Raw genomic sequence first — 18,045 nt, 5'->3', positions numbered from 1 at the left:
GCATAATTCCATTAATAACGAAAGGCTGTGTAGCAGACTTATACAAAATCGAATAATAACTAACATGGATTACTCAGATTCGTAGAGGGTATGAATTTTCGTACCGACTGAACGTTACTCTATGTAGTTCTCACGGCAGGCAGCGTCAGTTGCGCTATGAGCAAAGCGGAAAAAAAAACCGTAGCCATCCTGCTTAAATCTCGGTTACCCGCCATTGTAGCATCAGTAACCGATACATGGTGACAACTATTGAACTATATGAAAACAAAACATCAATTAATTACAAACTACGGCGTACACAGACTTTATTCAACATGCAAACGTCACTAAACATATTAGGCTTTAGGTTATGACATGTTCGATGTGCCTGCCACCATTGGAGATGACGAGGCGCAGACGAATAGCGAAATTCTTCATGACCAGCTGAAGTGTCAGAATATCGATGCTGTCGATGACCTCTTGAATGGCTGTTTTCAGCTCAGCAATGGTTTTGGTGTTACTGCTGTACACCTTGTTTTTAATATAGCCCCACAAAAAAGGAGTCGCATGTGTTCAGATCCGGGTAATATGGCGGACAAACGAGGCCTGTGCCATTGGCGTGTGGGTACCCCAGAGCCAGAATGCGGTCCCCAAAATGCTGCTCCAGGACATCACTCTCCTGCGCCGGCCGCAGTGGCCAAGCGGTTCTAGGCGCTTCAGTCCGGAACCGCGCGACTGCTACGGTCGCAGGTTCGAATCCTGCCTCGGACATGATGTGTGTGATGTCCTTAGGTTAGTTAGGTTTAAGTTGTTCTAAGTCTAGGGGACTGATGGCCTCAGATGTTAAGTCCCATAGTGCTCAGAGCCATTTGAACCACTCTCCTGCTTCGATGAGGTCGAGCTCCGTCTTGCATGAACCACATAATGTCGAAATCAGGGTCACTTTGGATAATGGGGATGAAAACATCTTCCAGAACCTTCACGTACCGTTCGGTAGTCACGGTGCAATCAAGGAATATGGCAACGATTACTCCGTGACTGGAGATTGCACACGACACGGTAACTCGTCGAGGGCGAAGAGACTTCTCGATCTCGAAATGCGATTCGCAGTCTCCCAAATGAGCTAATTTTGCTTATTGACGAACCCATCCAAATGAAAGTCAGCTTCGTCGCTAAACCTAACCATACTAATTCCCGTCATGCAACGAGGCTAACCGTGCAGTTTGAACGTCACAATGCAAACATTTTAGAAGTTATGACAATTTTTTTAATAGTTTTTTAAAATAATTGTTATCCTGTATAGAAGGTGATTGACGAAAAGATGTAAATATTTTAATATGTTGTTCTACAAGTAAAAGTAAAGAAAAAAGTTCATATGAACATAGGTCTGCAAATGTTTGGTTACGTAGTTACGGCTAATAAAAGATTTTGCCAGAAATTTAGCAACTTTGCTAATATGAAGCCATCGCAAAACTGAACGAGGTTAAAGAACGATTTAATTTATTTCGTTGTTATTGATCTGGTGAATCTAATAAAACATTTCGCAGACGTGTATCAGACAACTGCACAAAGTTTTCAACAGAAGTTGTAGAGAATTTAATTTTGGAAAAAAATGATGGTAATAACGTTTACTGAAACTGTATGAATGTGTCAGATAATCTGCTTTTATTAATACTATAGCACACGTGAATTCATGTTAAACCAGGAACAACAAAGCTCAGTGTTACGAAGCTGTACAGTGTACGTACTAGGTTAGGAAACGACTGAAACAACTCACTAACGGTTGCCAACAATGACATAAACTTTTCTACTTTCTTAATGGAAAGTAAACAAATTTACTTGTATAATAATTTTTGCTTGTCTGGATGTTCTGGAAAACTATTGCTATACACGTCTGGAAGATGTTTTATTAGATTCACCTGACCAATAACAACAAAATAAATTGAAATAGTGCTTAACTTTAACCTTGTACAGTTTTACGATGGATTCTTATTAGCGAAGTTGCTAAATTTCAGGCAGAATTTTTTATTAGCCGTAACTCCGTAACTAACCATTTGCGGACCTATGTTTATATGAACTTTTTTTCTTTAGTTTTGCTTATAGAAAAACGTAATAAAATATTTGTATATCTTCATGGATCACCCTGTATATTAGAGAGGGCAGCCATCGCTCTCACCAGACATACTGAGCTACTCCGCTGGCTAATCGACTCTGGAATCCTTGAATAACAGTGACCTTACAAAGTACATATGTACACTCGACAGCAAAAGAAGTGGGTCATCCCTGAATTCCAACGTGTAGGCTGCACCTGAATGTATGCAACCAACATAACATAGCTGTGTTGCACATAGTCGCAACCCTCCACAGTACAGTCATTGTAATTTTGTCACATAAATCGTCCAGTAATCCTTAGGCACAATTAAATATTTGAGACAGTATATGGATTTATAAAGTTGTATGGCAATTGCAAACAAGTTCTTTGCTGTCTAAAAGGTTTACCCAACACATGCTGAACGTCGTTCAACGTTCAACGGGGAGTGGTTTCGCATCAACTTTATGTAATACTAAGCAGTTAAAAGAAAACGTGATTAACGGCGGCAACCACTCTACGGAAATCCCAACATTAACAGCGAATCACAAGTAATATCATTGTTCACATTACTCATCAACAGTTATTTGTACACGAAGTTGTACTTTAAATGGCATGACCAACGTCTTCGTTCTGGATCCGGATGCAAACCCAGAACTTAAAGCCATTGTTAACCAAGCAAAGCATTGTGCCTTATCGAGACTCGATCACTAGGCAGAAAGAGACGTCAAATATTGACGTTTGCACCAGTATCAGTTATCAATTCTCAACTTAAACGTAAATGACGATAATGTTTGTACGAAAGCAGGAACCCTAACATGACAATTACCTTCTTGATAATTAACCTCGAAAGACGTTGTATACTGTTGCATTGTCAAGGAATAAAGGGTGCACATGTTGAAAATTGAAATGCCGTCATGTAATGCTGGGGACAAGGATGCGAACCCAGTACCTAATCGGATTGTTGAATAAGTACGTAAAATCAGAATGCAGATATCACAGTTTCTCACCAGTAGTGGGGTTGGAACCTTAAATGACGACTGAAGTTGTTTTGCCTGACCGAGATTCGAGCCCGGCGCCTACCGCCGTCGTTGTCTAACCAGGAACAGACGAGAAATGTCCAATGTTGGTTCACCGTCAGCGAGGTGTGCACACGTTTAACTAGAAATAAGGTGACGAAAACGTCTATGCTGACTGAGAGTGGAACCCCGCACACATGGTTATGAAGACACGTTAATAATCAACTTCATATTCAGTAGTAGCTAGGAGTAGCACGTTTAGTTGCGAACCTGAAGGCCTTACTCATCCCTAGTAACGTGTTGCCTAATATCTGCGATATCATTATGTTAATTTACATGTTGACTGACTGCCGTAAAGAGCAATGTTCTCTAGTAGTCGTGTATCATTGAGATGTAAATGAAGTGCCTCAGCAGAAAGTAATTTCCGTCGTGCAGTCCGTATTGTTTCAGAGACACTGAGAACATATTATAAGTGCACAAAACGTGTATTATATACTAAGTATATACTATTACTCGTATTTGGAGAAGCTGCCGCCAAACCCGTTTACTTTTACATTCCGCTCAGTTGTCGCGGTTGAATACAGGTTTTCTTAAGGCTACATCTAATGCACAGCGCTTACAAGAAAGTATAGTTTCCTGCGTCATGCTATTGCTAGCTAGGTGAAATATTTTGTGGTAGCTATGTTTAAAATGAATGTATTTTTGAAAGTATTGTTCGTCAAATATTTGAATAAACCGTCAACTGTAGGTGTGCCTGCACATGTTATAGCATAATAGCTGTAGCTGCGTTAGTTTATACTATAGACTTGGGTAGATTAGGTGTAACTTTTGATCCTTCAAGGGGTGATCGTGGCCCTGCGGCCCGGGTCTGTCCTAGCTGCTTCTCGCAAGCTACGGGCCAGCCAGGCTGGCCGAGGCGAGACGCAAGTGAGCGAGCTGGCGGTGGCGTTGGTGGGCCAAGAGCCCGGGACGAGCCAGCACGGCTGCGCCGCATGCCTCTGCCACTGCCGCTCCGTTTGACGTAAATATGTTTACCTCCTCTCCTGAAATCACTATAATGGTTCACTGGGAGAGGTCTGTTCGAGGTAGAGTCAAAAAATGGTTCAAATGGCTCTGAGCACTATGGGACTTATTATCTGAGGTCATCAGTCCCTAGAACTTAGAACTACTTAAACCTAACTAACCTAAGGACATCACACACATCCATGCCCGAGGCAGGATTTGAACCTGCGACCGTAGCGGTCGCGCGGTTCCAGACTGAAGCGCCTAGAACCGCTCGGCCACTTCGGGCGGCCGAGGTAGAGTCGTCGCTCTCATTGAGGAAGGAGGATGTTCCATCAGAGAAGCTGGCAGGCGGTATGGCGTAACACATACCACTGCAACGAGATGGTGGAGGATCTGCCTTGAAAGAGGCACCACCAACATGGCTCCTGGCTCAGGCAGGAAGAGAGTGAGCTCACAGCAGGAAGACAGGGACCTAGTGTCTAGGAGCAGAGAAAATCCCTTTCTGAACGCGAAGCAGTTGCGGCGGGAGACCAACTTCCCCGGCTCCAGTGACACGATTCGCCGAAGACTGAGGGATGCTGGACTGCATGCACGACGATCCGCCGTGAATCAAGAGCTCAGCGAAGACAACGTTTTATACCGGCTAGCATTTGCGGAGCTCCATCTGAGGGCGTCGTGGGCAACGTCATTTTCACTGATGAGAAGATGTTTTCCACCAATAACGACGGTCCACGAATCGTTTACAGGCCGCAAGGGACTCTCCATCGACGCGAATATGTAACCACGACGAGAAGAAGTGGCCGGGTATCTGTTACCTGCTGGGGTTGGAATTCTGCGAGAGGGGCTGGAATTCTTCACAGGATAGAAGGAACTCTGGACAGCGCGCAGTATGCCCACATATTGGAAAATGTGATGCTTCCGTCAGTGCGAATGCTGTAGGCAGAAGGGGACGTCACATTGGAAGAGGACCATTCTCCCATTCACAAGTCTGCATTTGTTCAGCAGCGGCTCTCCACGATTGGCGTCAACGTCATGGACTGGCCGCCACGGGCGGCTGATATGAACTCCATGGAAAACATGTGGGCTGAGGTCGCCAGAACATTAACAGAGAACTGGCCACGAAACCAACTAACTACTGCGGACGCTCTTTGGGACTGCGTCCTGGAAGCCTGGGAGGAAGTTGCTTCTTCAGGCTGTTACGTCCGAAGGCTTATACATTCTATGCCAAGACGCGTGATAGAAGTACAAAATAATGAAGGATTCTGGATAAAACATTAGAGTTCTTAAAATGTTTTGTTATGTCTTCTTTTTCGTCATTTTTCCTCATTGGAAGCTAGTGGAAGATCGCGTGGCAACAGAAAAGATACAATATGGGTTAGCTTTCCTTTGAGTTGCGCTTTTAATTCAAGTGGGTTTCTTTTGAATATACAGTTTGTTAAGTATTCTATGTTGATTTCATTTATACCATGTCTACATACTTACAAACTAATCAGCGTAGATGGACTCTGTCACAGTAGTTTTTGTTATTTCAAATACGTTATCTCTTCCCCTCCATCCATGAATACACCCTCCGTCCTCCACACAATACGCCAACGATTTCATATTATGTTTACTCGCCGCGCGGGATTAGCCGAGCGGTCTTGGGCGCTGCAGTCATGGACTGTGAGGCTGGTCCCGGCGGAGATTCGAGGCCTCCCTCGGGCATGGGTGTGTATGTTTGTCCTTAGGATAATTTAGGTTAAGTAGTGTGTAAGATTAGGGACTGATGACCTTAGCAGTTAAGTCCCATAAGGTTTCACACGCATATGAACATTTGTGTTTACTCGTTGTTAATATCTCTTCTATTCCCTCTCACACTCTCTCTCTCTGACACTATCGCCGCAAGTGCCCTTCTATTACACTCCCCCAAAACTCTGTAAACAAATCTAGCGGTTTCCAATGACGCTACATTTTCTCTTTTAATTGCTGCTGTCTTTACTCTCTATCATTCCTCTCACCACCTATGAAACCGTATTCGTTGATCTCCCCTTCCCTATAACCCATTCTTCGTTCTGAGAACAGTCCTTCCTTATCTCTCGGTCCTAAGATAAAACGAACTGTGGCACACATCTAAGTAAGCAATACTTTGCTAGCATTTCACGTTATATTTTGCACTTCTGCACTTCTATCCATTCCCAGATCCCGCCCTCCTTCCTGTTACGCGTCCCTTGACATCTGCATCTACATCTAAATGAATACTCTGCAATGCATAATTATTTGCTTGGCAGGGGGTTCTGTGGTCTGGTGGATTAATCTTGTATTGATGTGTAAAACGTGTAGGTTCACATCTCACGTCAGGCGTATATTTTTAACACTTCACCCCTAGTAACGCCAAGTGCAGAACGCCAGTAAGCTCCGTAATTCAATATCCGCAGTAAAGATAACATCCCTTCGCTGCCGACTGGGCATTCGTTTGAGCTGTGACAGATGGAGAAACCACGTAAGGCAGAGACTCTGTCACCAGCAAGCCGTCGTAAACTAGAAAACGTATTTCATTTAATGAAGCAATGGCCATGTAAGTTCACAAGGGTCCTACTTTATTTGAGACTGAGACGTTGAAAATTGTGGTGCCGGACTGGGATTAGAATTCGATTTCACTATGTTCCCGAAGATTGCAAACTCTTCTAGGCGTCCTCGAAAGACACCTATCTGGTTTCGAATCCTGATCAGCACAAAATATTCATTATTTCATTCAAGCCCTAGCATGTGCACTCCGAACTACTGGTGAAAAATAATTGCATTTTCAACGTCTCTTCGTGCGTTGTCAGCTGTAACGTGTTCGTTTCAATTCACAGCCACATGATGAGCGTTTTATCACAACATTACAAGATCAAACGTTTCCTTACATCTTTTCAAGTTTAAACATTCCTCTCCATCCTACTGGTGAAAACGGATTTGGGTTTGGCGTTGTGTTCCTTGCAATCACCAACGACAACATGTTGTGGATTCAACTTCTAGCCAAAAGAGTATTTTCCACCACATCATTGAAAGTACAAACATGCCATTCCTAGCTATTATTGGAAAAGAATTTGATAGTTAAAGTTTCTTCATGACCACGTGTGCGGGGTTTGAATTCCATTCAGCACAGAACTTTACGTCGCCTGATGCCTAGCTAAACATGCGCACATCTCGCTACTGGTGAACCAACGCTAGCTATTTATCGTCAGTTCCTGGCTAGAAAACGACGGTGCTAGATGCTGGGTTCGAATCCCAGTCAGGCAAAAACAATTCTATCGTCAATTAAGGTTCCAGCATTTCGCTATTGGTGAAAACATTTGATATTTAACTGCTGATTTTATGTACAGTCGTGCTCAAAAGTATCCGAACGACCTGAATTGCATTTCACCTGATTCCCATGCGACCTACATAACGCAGCTGTCTAGTAGGTCCTCTAATCGCTCCTTGGTACAGTCGTTTGACTATTGAAAATGGTTCCAACAAGTCACCACTAGAAAACACTGATCTGTATCGCAATAACTCAGGTTGTAAAATAATACCACGATACTAAAAATATCAGGGAACACCTCATCACGGATAAGACTGTCCTTAAGGCTGGTAAGCTCGCATTTATTGCAATAACTGACATACCTGAAATTTTAGCACTCTCATTATTACGTCAGATAGGTAATGCACGTAGTAAGTTCGTCGTATTCGTGATTTCCTCTTCAAAGTAACATACCATACTTGTTATTTAACACAAAATGTCACTAAAAATTTACGTTATTCACGAGCAGCTAGTTGAGAATATGTATTAACTTCAAATGACACGACGAACGGCCTCGTTCTGCATATGGATTCAAACCCAGGTCATGCAGGCTAGGCCGCGGTGGCCGTGTGGTTCTAGGCACTTCAGTCCGGAACCGCGTGACAGTTACGGTCGCAGGTTCGAGTCCTGCCTCGGGCATGGATGTGTGTGATGTCCTTAGATTATTTAGGTTTAAGTAGTTCTAGGTTCTAGGGGACTGATGACCTCAGATGTTGAGTCCCATAGTACTCAGAGCCATTTGAACCAATCATGCAGGCTAAGATTTCGTGGCTGACGGAAATTAAGTCATTCCTGACTAGGCATAAAGAGAGTGATACACCTCATTTTTGGACAGTATCAGTTAGCAAATATCAACTTTAAATCACATAATGTAACATTTTTAACGGCCGCGAATTCCTACCCGGCATCTATTGTCCCTGTTTACTATCTATGAGAGATGTTAAATACTGCTTCTTCACAAGTAACTTACTTGAAATGCAGTGAGATAAAGCTTTGTGTTGGGCACAGATTCGAACCCAGAATGTAATCGGATTGTTATCGGAGTTCAATCAACTTTGACATAACCGATTTTCTCGGCAGTAGCTAGATGTATTAAATGAAATGACGAGACGAAACATTAATTTTTCCTTTCCAGGACTCCAACCCGGCACATATCGCTGTTATATTCTAGAGAAAAGGAACGTTGAGTATGGGTTTGTTACACAAGCAGCGATATGTGTGCATGTTTGAACCAGAAGTGTTCAGTGCTGTCTGAGAATCGAACCCCAAACATATCGTTGTTGACTACACACACAAAGAGACAACACTTACCGAATTTTTCTCCACCAACAGCTCGGAATAACATCCCTGAACTTACAGTGATCTCGCAAATAGTTCTGTGTCTCACTGGGAGTCAAAAATGTCAGATATCGTTAGTGTTGACAACGAATGAAAATGCATTAAAAATAAAAATTGTTATCCACCAACCGAGCGGCCGCTACGGTCGCAGGTTCGAATCCTGCCTCGGGCATGCGTGTGTGTGATGTCCTTAGGTTAGTTAGGTTTAATTAGTTCTAAGTTCTAGGCGACTGATGACATCAGATGTTGAGTCCCATAGTGCTCAGCGCCATTTGAACCATTTGTTATCCACCAGCGATAGGTGTTCTCATGCTAGAGCTTGAGAATACATACTGAAAAGTTTAGTGCTGGGCCAGGATTCCAACCCATTCATGCGCAATATGTGGAGATGTTGAGGAATCTGCAGTTTTGAACAAACAATAAGTTGTAATCGAGCTGTATTGTCACGAAGGGATCAAATTCCGCGTTAAGGGCGGTCTGAGTTGCATTCCCAGTTCAGAACCAATTTTATCGACATACAGAAGCTCAAATAAAAGACGGAATAAGTGTCCTGTGACCATACACAGGGTCTGGCTGGGTCAAATGGCTCTGAGCACTATGGGACTTAACATCTGAGGTCATCAGTCCCCTAGAACTTAGAACTACTTAAACCTAACTAACCTAAGGACATCACACACATCCATGCCCGAGGCAGGATTCGAACCTGCGACCGTAGCGGTCGCGCGGTTCCAGACTGTAGCGCCTAGAACTACTCGGCCACCCCGGCCGGCCACAGGGTCTGTTGCGTCACTAGAAATAAATAACTAGTATAGGAAAAGTTACTGGTGATAGAGTTTCTTTATGTCGCCACTCCTTACTTTATTGTGGTTCCACCTAACGTCTACTTGGTAGAGAAAGAATATCACGTTTAATGTGATTTTCATACCACAATGCCATTATACCTTCTTCACTTGGCGTAGCCAGAAGAGAATAGAATCTGCCTCTCCCTTTAAAAAACATCGGCAGAATTTGGAATCGAACCGAGACCAACATCATATGAAACTATCATCAGTCCAACAGACCACCACACCCACTTCTCTATGGCTCAGTTCTCTCTCATAACACCGTTGCGGCACACAAGATGAGAATTCCGACACACAGGCTCCCTGTAGTGGTTTGCAGGATGTTCAGTACATTCATTTACTTGGTTGACCGAATCGCCATGAACTAGTTGCCTTGGCTACCCAGTGCATACATTCGACTCTATTTTGCAATCACCGAAATAAAATAACGTAATTGCCACCTACACAGATCTGCCAACAGTGTAGGATGCAGAAATGCAAATAGGAAGTGTTCCTTTCCATTTGAGCTACTCTATTGCGCTATCTGTTTGTTGAAACCATCGTGCAGGGCAAAAGAAATGCTTTAACTGTCTGTCTCTCAAAAGTCTATATCCGGCCATATGCATTATCTCACAGCACTGTGGACTGCCGAAGTTCTGGAGGAACTTTTATTCACTTCCAGAGGTGCTCTGGCTGCGTCACAGCTAGTAGCGTAACGGTAAGCGTCGTGCACTGTTGATGGGATGTCGCGTGTTCTATTACACTCGCTACTCCTTTTTTTTAAACGCAATTCTGCTAAAGTTATCAATTTAATGGAACTTTGAACATAATTCTCTTCACTTCTCAACCCAAAATAGTCGCATGTGGAAATAAGGCTACCTTCTGCGTCATTTTGTTCATTTCAGGTTTAATATACGGCCAGGCAGCAGATGCGCTCGAAGCTTTTGTATTATGTATGGGGAGAGTGCATCGTGCCAAAATAGTCAGAAAAGTATTTTCTACATTAGCTCTCGTCTAGTAGTGGCGTTTTATTCTTCTTCAAACCTTGTTTGACAGCTTAACTCAGAACAAGTTTTCTACATGCATGTAATCAATAAACTGCATGTGCATTGTCAGACTGTTATAGATAACATCAGAGAATTCGCATATATCGTTGATGATTAATTTCTCTCTCATGTTTAGCATTGTTTTAACAACACTGAAAGAAACCTTACGAAAACTGTGCACTGTATTGTAAGAAATGAAATAAAACTACCCACGATAACCTTACGACGAAAGTCTGTTTTAACAAAACTGAGTATCTGTACACAAGCGTGCCTCTATTTGCACGAATTAGTAAAACACTATTCACTTAGATTTCGATTGGGTCTGAGTTTAAAAGTCCGCAGCTCGTGGTCGTGCGCTAGCGTTCTTGCTTCCCACGCCCGGTTTCCCGGGTTCGATTCCCGGCGGGGTCAGGGATTTTCTCTGCCTCGTGATGACTGGGTGTTGTGTGATGTCCTTAGGTTAGTTAGGTTTAACTAGTTCTAAGTTCTAGTGGACTGATGACCATAGATGTTAAGTTCCATAGTGCTCAGAGCCATTTGAGCCATTTTTTGAGTTTAAACGGTATGCTGTGTCATACTCAACAGGTATGCAAACGTGGCATTTCATAAATAAAGTTATGTATTCCTAGAAACCCAAAATTTGCTTGTCAGCAGTGGAAAGAGGCGTTACCTGTTGTGCAGCATTGTAAGTTTTTAACCATTGCACTATGAGCTGAAAGTATTTTCTTACGATTTGCTAATCAATTTATTTCCTTCATACTTATCACCCTGGCATGGGAGTCTTAAGTGAAGAACATTACTGAATTTCGTATCTTTTACGGTCGATTCGAATTTCTTCAGAGACGCTTGTATTGTATAGCAGCTTGGCAGTCAGAAAGCCGAGATCTACAACCATTAACACAACTTACTGAGTCGAGCTGCCAAGAGGATAGATGTGCAAAGGTTTTCTTCTGATTTTGTTACAGAATTTTTTCTGGGAATTCGCAGCTCCATGAAATAATACACAAAAAAAGCTCGCACGCTCTGCCCCTACCACGGTTACAACTGACGATTTTCTTGACCGGTGGAACACGAGACACGGGCGGTACCACGGGGCTACGGACACACTGCTGCCAACACCCCACTCTCGTCATGGTATTGGTCGCTCAGCCTCATAACGCATCGTGAAAGATATTAAAAGTTGTCACTTATGTGAAGAATAGCATTTCTGAAGCCAAAAACTTGAAATTTCTGTCTCAGTGTCTTAGTTTACGTGAGGATTATATACCATGAGTCATTCAAATGGAAAGGAAATATCAAGTGAATTTAGCGAGTCAGTTCAGTACCATACGCGGAAGTAATTGCACTGTCACAGTGTTGCCAAATGTTTGTGACGATGTTGCCAATTCTCAGCTGTGCTAGGAACAGCTCTGTAGCGTTATAGGAGAAAAATCCCGTGCTCGTGTCATAGGAGGATACGGAGAGGAGGCGAGGGGTTTGCTTAATATGCAGCGTTTTCTCCTACCAGCTGTGTCAAACATTTAGGTGTGTAATCTTCCATCACGATTACAGTTTCCCACAAAATATATACGAATAAAACACTTACCTTGTTACTTTGTTACAAAAGATTATTTCAGTACAATAAAAAGTCTTTGGAAATCAACTTTGCCAACCTGTCACGAAAAGTAAGATAACAAACACTTTTCACCTCGAAATCGATTGCATCTATGTGCAGTCTTGTGATCATACAAGTAGAATTTCATGAATTGCACGAGAATGTAGAAAAATGTTGGTGCGAATGGAAGCTGTAAGAAACACAGTTACCTAATTATTCTGTACCACGTAATAATCAATTCATTTGATAATTCAGAAGAGAAGAAACTAAAAATTATGGCCATTAAACAGAAAATAAAGTGCAGATGCGGGAACTGTGCAAATCTGCGCTTTTTCATCTTCAGATCTATACAAATAATGTATACTAACCAGCGTATTCATTGCTTTCGTAATGTTTCCCTCTTGTTTAGTCTTCTTATGATGAACTGGATCCACACCCATGAGTGGAGGAGGAGGAGGATGTTAGTGTTTAACGTCCCGTCGACAACGAGGTCATTAGAGACGGAGCGCAAGCTCGGATGAGGGAAGGATGGGGAAGGAAATCGGCCGTGCCCTTTCGAAGGAACCATCCCGGAATTTGCCTGAAGCGATTTAGGGAAATCACGGAAAACCTAAATCAGGATGGCCGGAGACGGGATTGAACCGTCGTCCTCCCGAATGCGAGTCCAGTGTGCTAACCACTGCGCCACCTCGCTCGGTCCCACACCCATGAGTCATTTTTTCTTTGTATCTTTCCATCTACTATCTTTGTGTGTTATTGTTCGGTGTTCAAAAAGCAAAATATTATGCCTGCTCCCACGAGGTATTAAAATGAGGTCGCAAACTGTGGGAAGTTTGTTTTACAACCTTCGTACCTAGATAAAGAGCTTTTCCTATTTGAGATATCTGTGAACGTTGCTGCATAAGACGATTTAAGAAGAAACTAAATTCCTTCAGCTACGCCAATGTTTAAAAAAATCGTGTTAACGGCACTAAATCGTGGTTTGTAAATCGTTTACCAGCCGTACTCTGCCACATTTCGCTGGTTCGAAGGCAAAAAGCTTACAACAAATTTCGCAGAAGAAAAAGGGGGACGAAATGTCTCCCACTCGAAGGTCATGTTGTTTTACTTAAAAGATTACAAAATCGGGTAAAACGAACAATGAGGTTGTCAGTATAAGAACATTACTGTTGTCAATATCATGGTGCACCGCCCAGGGACTGTAATGATAAAGGGCCCGTTTAGGTCAGGCATATTGTACACAGAAGTGGAAGAGAGAGCACCACTAAATTCTACAATCCGTATGCATTGCATACACACAGAAATTACTGTTACAGTGTTCTTATGGAGCCCAATGAGTGAATTGCATATTTTCCGGTGAGAAAGAGCACTGGCAAACAGTCTTCGCTACATTAGGTTATTTAAACTGGCGTCACTTTGAGCTAGAATTTATGGCCAGCGACTAAGTGTAAGGACAGTGAGTCGGATGCGGGTTTTGCAACTGTGAAATACTTTCCTTACATTATGGAAGAGAATATTAAATTTGAACTAATATTGCGAAAATTCTTGACTTGGATAGCTTAGAATGAAAATCTTTCAGTTTATTGCAAAGGAAAAAATCGATTTTCTAAAACATTCTGTGTCATACACAACTTGAAACTGGCCACGTCGACCAAATCATATCGAAGAACCGACAGCGACGTATATTGGCTTTTGGTTTGGCTGTATTCGACAGCCAATTCTAGGCGCAAGTAAATGAAGAAAGACAGCGCGTTTTCGTTATCAAGCAAGGTCTTCATCAATTACTTTAGTTTTAATGTGATCTACGAGAAATTGCTGATGTTTGATGTTAACATGAAAAGGATTCCGTAGACAGAGAAAGAACTTGTTCCTGGGCAACTACTTCTATAATGACCAAAAGGACTTAAATGACCTTCAAGCACATGTGTTCCAGCAGCGGTATTTAGAAAATGATAGTAATAATGACGGTGAGAATCGAATTATCCGGTAACTTCACACTTCACAGTGGATTTTCTGGAACTAAGAAATTTCCTGAATCAGTGAAAATTTCAAAATGGCTTCAAATCGAGGCTATGACGCCTAGAAGAGTCTTTACATCCTGCTGACATGAGAATAGCATAATCTCCACGTCAGAAGCTTGCTTCTACTTAACCATTTAATAGACTCGCGTTTTTTCCACCGTGACTAGTTTAGTAAGCTAAGCACATCATCCATTACAGCACACTCCTGGGGCTGGGAAATGTGGCCACAATGGTCTGGTGGAACGAACTATCACAAGTGCAATGCGTGGGTTCAGGCATTTACTTTTAAGAGGCACAAACAGATTTACTTTACCTCTGGTAACCTCAAGAGAAAGCTGTTATAATCGAGAATCCGCATTAAACATGACGTTCCTTCATTCCAAACTGGGCAGAGCCGGTTTACATTGGAAAATGACATAGGTGGAGGTCAGGGTAAACAGAAATACTGTCACCAGTAAACTTACTTACATTAGAAAAATTTATTTTATTTGATGAACTGATAGCCGCCTAAAGGAACAGGGCTCTTATTTTACTTGTACTTGATTGAACTAGAGACGTTGAAAAATTTGGTGCTGGACTGTGATTCGAGTTCGTATCTCCTCTTTCGAGGATCTGAATCTCTCGGAACAGTATAGTTCAATCATTTCATTCCTTTTCCCAAGACTGCAGTCTTCTTTAGGTCTCCTCCAAAGGTAAATATGCGGGTCCGAATCCTGATCCAGTACAAAAATATTCATAACTTCATTTCAAGCCCTATCACGTGCACACCGGCCTGCTAGTGAAAATTAACGTGCATTTTTAATGTCTTTTCATGTTGCCAACAATTTCTGGTCAAACACGCACACATCTTACTGTTGGTGAGTAAGCAATTGATACTTAAGCAATATTCGTGGACAATAAAGAAGAACGATGGGAGTGCGGTTCGATTGTCGCTCAGGCACAAAAATTTGTGTCCTTATTTTAGATTAAACATCTAGTAGCTGGCAAGAAAAGCCGATACGTAACATTTGATTTTACTTAGTTAACAATCCGTTTACGTCTTGGGTTCGTATCTCCGTCGCAGAACTTCTCATCATGCGCTTCATCTTTAAATTCATACACACTTCGTTACTTCTGAATTGAGATATATGAGACATCTTTCTTGGTTAGTTAACAGGGATGAAAGGGTCTTGATAGGAGTCCCGGTTTATTAGAAAAACTGTCATCTTTTATTTTCAAGTTTAGATTTGGTTACTGATATAGGCGAAAATTTCGGTACTTCATGACTCATCATGGATAGTCAGCAATATGATATGATTAGATTAGATTAATACTTGTTCCATAGATCATGAATACATTTCGTAATGATGTGGAACGAGTTATTTTAATGAAAGATTTATTTACATACCAGTATTCAATTTCTTTACAACAATTTTTTACTCTCTCTCTGTCTCACTCTCTCTGTCTCTCTCTCTCTCTCTCTTTCTCTCTCTCTCTCTCTCTCACACACACACACACACACACACACACACACACACACACACACATTCTCTTTTTATTTTTATTTGTTTGTTGTGCTCGACTATCGGCGAGTCACGAAAACGTCCGTGAATGAACTTCTTAGTTTTGACTACAGTTACGAAAGAAATATAAAAACAACTATGAGAGTTGCTGATTTATGATGCTTAGTAGCAGTCAGTTCTCAGTATTATTAGCAACTAAGCTCCAGTCCCTAAACCTAGTTACAGAAATGCGAATCAGGCTCATTACGTATTCCAGGCCGTAGCAGCCGCGTCTTTGAGGCGCCGGCTATGGTCACTTCCCAGCCCGCTGTAGGATCACATCGGTTCGTCTTCTTCCTGCTAGTAATGTGACTGAGATTTGGCAACAGCTCAAGGAATGTTTGGCAACTCTGTGATCGACGAGTTACTTCCTGGTGTGCACGGAATTAAGCCTCAAAGTTCACTTGATTTCTCGTGTCATTTCCATTGAATAACCTGAGTTGTTATCGCCTGAGGTGTAACAGAAGATTGTAAATTTACGGTTTTCAGCCCAGCAAAGTCATTGAACGTGGCAATCGCAACAAATCTCGTCCTGTATATAGCGGTTTACGAGTTCTAGCCACTATTGACCTCGTAAGAGGATGGCCCAAACCATATCAATCCGCTAGCTCTGTGTTGACGTGCTGACCTGTGGAAACGCGACTGTTATGGTTCGCGGTTCCAGCCTCGCTGAATGTAACGATTTTATCCCTTCTGTATAAGAGCTGCAAGCAGTCAGATCAAACATCGATAAGCAAAACGTAAGAAAATGCTTTCAGCTCATAGTGCAATGGTGAAAAACTTACAATGCTGCACAACAGGTAACGCCTCTTTCCGCTGCTGACAAGCAAATTTTGGGTTTCTTGGAATACATAACTTTATTTATGAAATTCCACGTTTGCATACCTGTTGAGTATGACACAACATACCGTTTAAACTCAGACCCAATCGAAATCTAAGTGAATAGTGTTTTACTAATTCGTGCAGTTAGAGGCACGCTTGTGTACAGATACTCAGTTTTGTTAAAACAGGCTTTCGTCGTAAGGTTATCGTGGGTAGTTTTATTTCATTTCTTACAATACAGTGCACAGTTTTCGTAAAGTTTCTTTCAGTGTTGTTAAAACAATGCTAAACATGAGAGAGAAATTAATCATCAACGATATATGCGAATTCTCTGATGTTATCTATAACAGTCTGACAGTGCATATGCAGTTTATTGATTACATGAATGTAGAAAACTTGTTCTGAGTTAAGCTGTCAAACAAGGTTTGAAGAAGAATAAAACGCCACTACCAGACGACAGCTAATGTAGAAAATACTTTTCTGACTATTTTGGCACGATGCACTCTCCCCATACATAATACAAAAGCTTCGAGCGCATCTGCTGCCTGGCCGTCTATTAAACCTGAAATGAACAAAATGACGCAGAAGGTAGCCTTATTTCCACATGCGACTATTTTGGGTTGAGAAGTGAAGAGAATTATGTTCAAAGTTCCATTAAATTGATAACTTTAGCAGAATTGCGTTTAAAAAAAAGGAGTAGCGAGTGTAATAGAACACGCGACATCCCATCAACGGTGCACGACGCTTACCGTTACGCTACTAGCTGTGACGTAGCCACAGCACCTCTGGAAGTGAATAAAAGTTCCTCCAGAACTTCGGCAGTCCACAGTGCTGTGAGATAATGCATATGGCCGGATATAGACTTCTGAGAGACAGACAGTTACAGCATTTCTTTTGCCCTGCACGATGGTTTCAACAAACAGATAGCGCAATAGAGTAGCTCAAATCGAAAGGAACACTTCCTATTTACATTTCTGCATCCTACACTGTTGGCAGTTCTGTGTAGGTGGCAATTACGTTATTTTATTTCGGTGATTACAAAATAGAGTCGTATGTATGGACTGGGTAGCCAAGGCAACTAGCTCATGGCGATTCGGTCAACCAAGTAAATGAATGTACTGAACATCCTGCAAACCACTACAGGGAGCCTGTGTGTCGGAATTCTCATCTTGTGTGCCGCAACGGTGTTATGAGAGAGAAATGAGCCGTAGGGAAGTGGGTGTGGTGGTCTGTTGGACTGATGATAGTTTCATATGATGTTGGTCTCGGTTCGATTCCAACTTCTGCCGATGTTTTTTTAAAGGGAGAGGCAGATTCTATTCTCTTCTGGCTACGCCAAGTGAAGAGGGTATAATGGCATTGTGGTCTGAAAATCACATTAAGCATGATGTTCCTTCTCTACCAAGTAGACGTTAGGTGGAACCACAAAAAAGTAAGGAGTGGCGACATGTAGAAACTCCACCCCC

Source organism: Schistocerca piceifrons, chromosome 4, assembly GCF_021461385.2.
Source record: "Schistocerca piceifrons isolate TAMUIC-IGC-003096 chromosome 4, iqSchPice1.1, whole genome shotgun sequence".
NCBI classification, from domain to species: domain Eukaryota; kingdom Metazoa; phylum Arthropoda; class Insecta; order Orthoptera; family Acrididae; genus Schistocerca; species Schistocerca piceifrons.
This window is presented reverse-complemented; position numbering follows the sequence as displayed.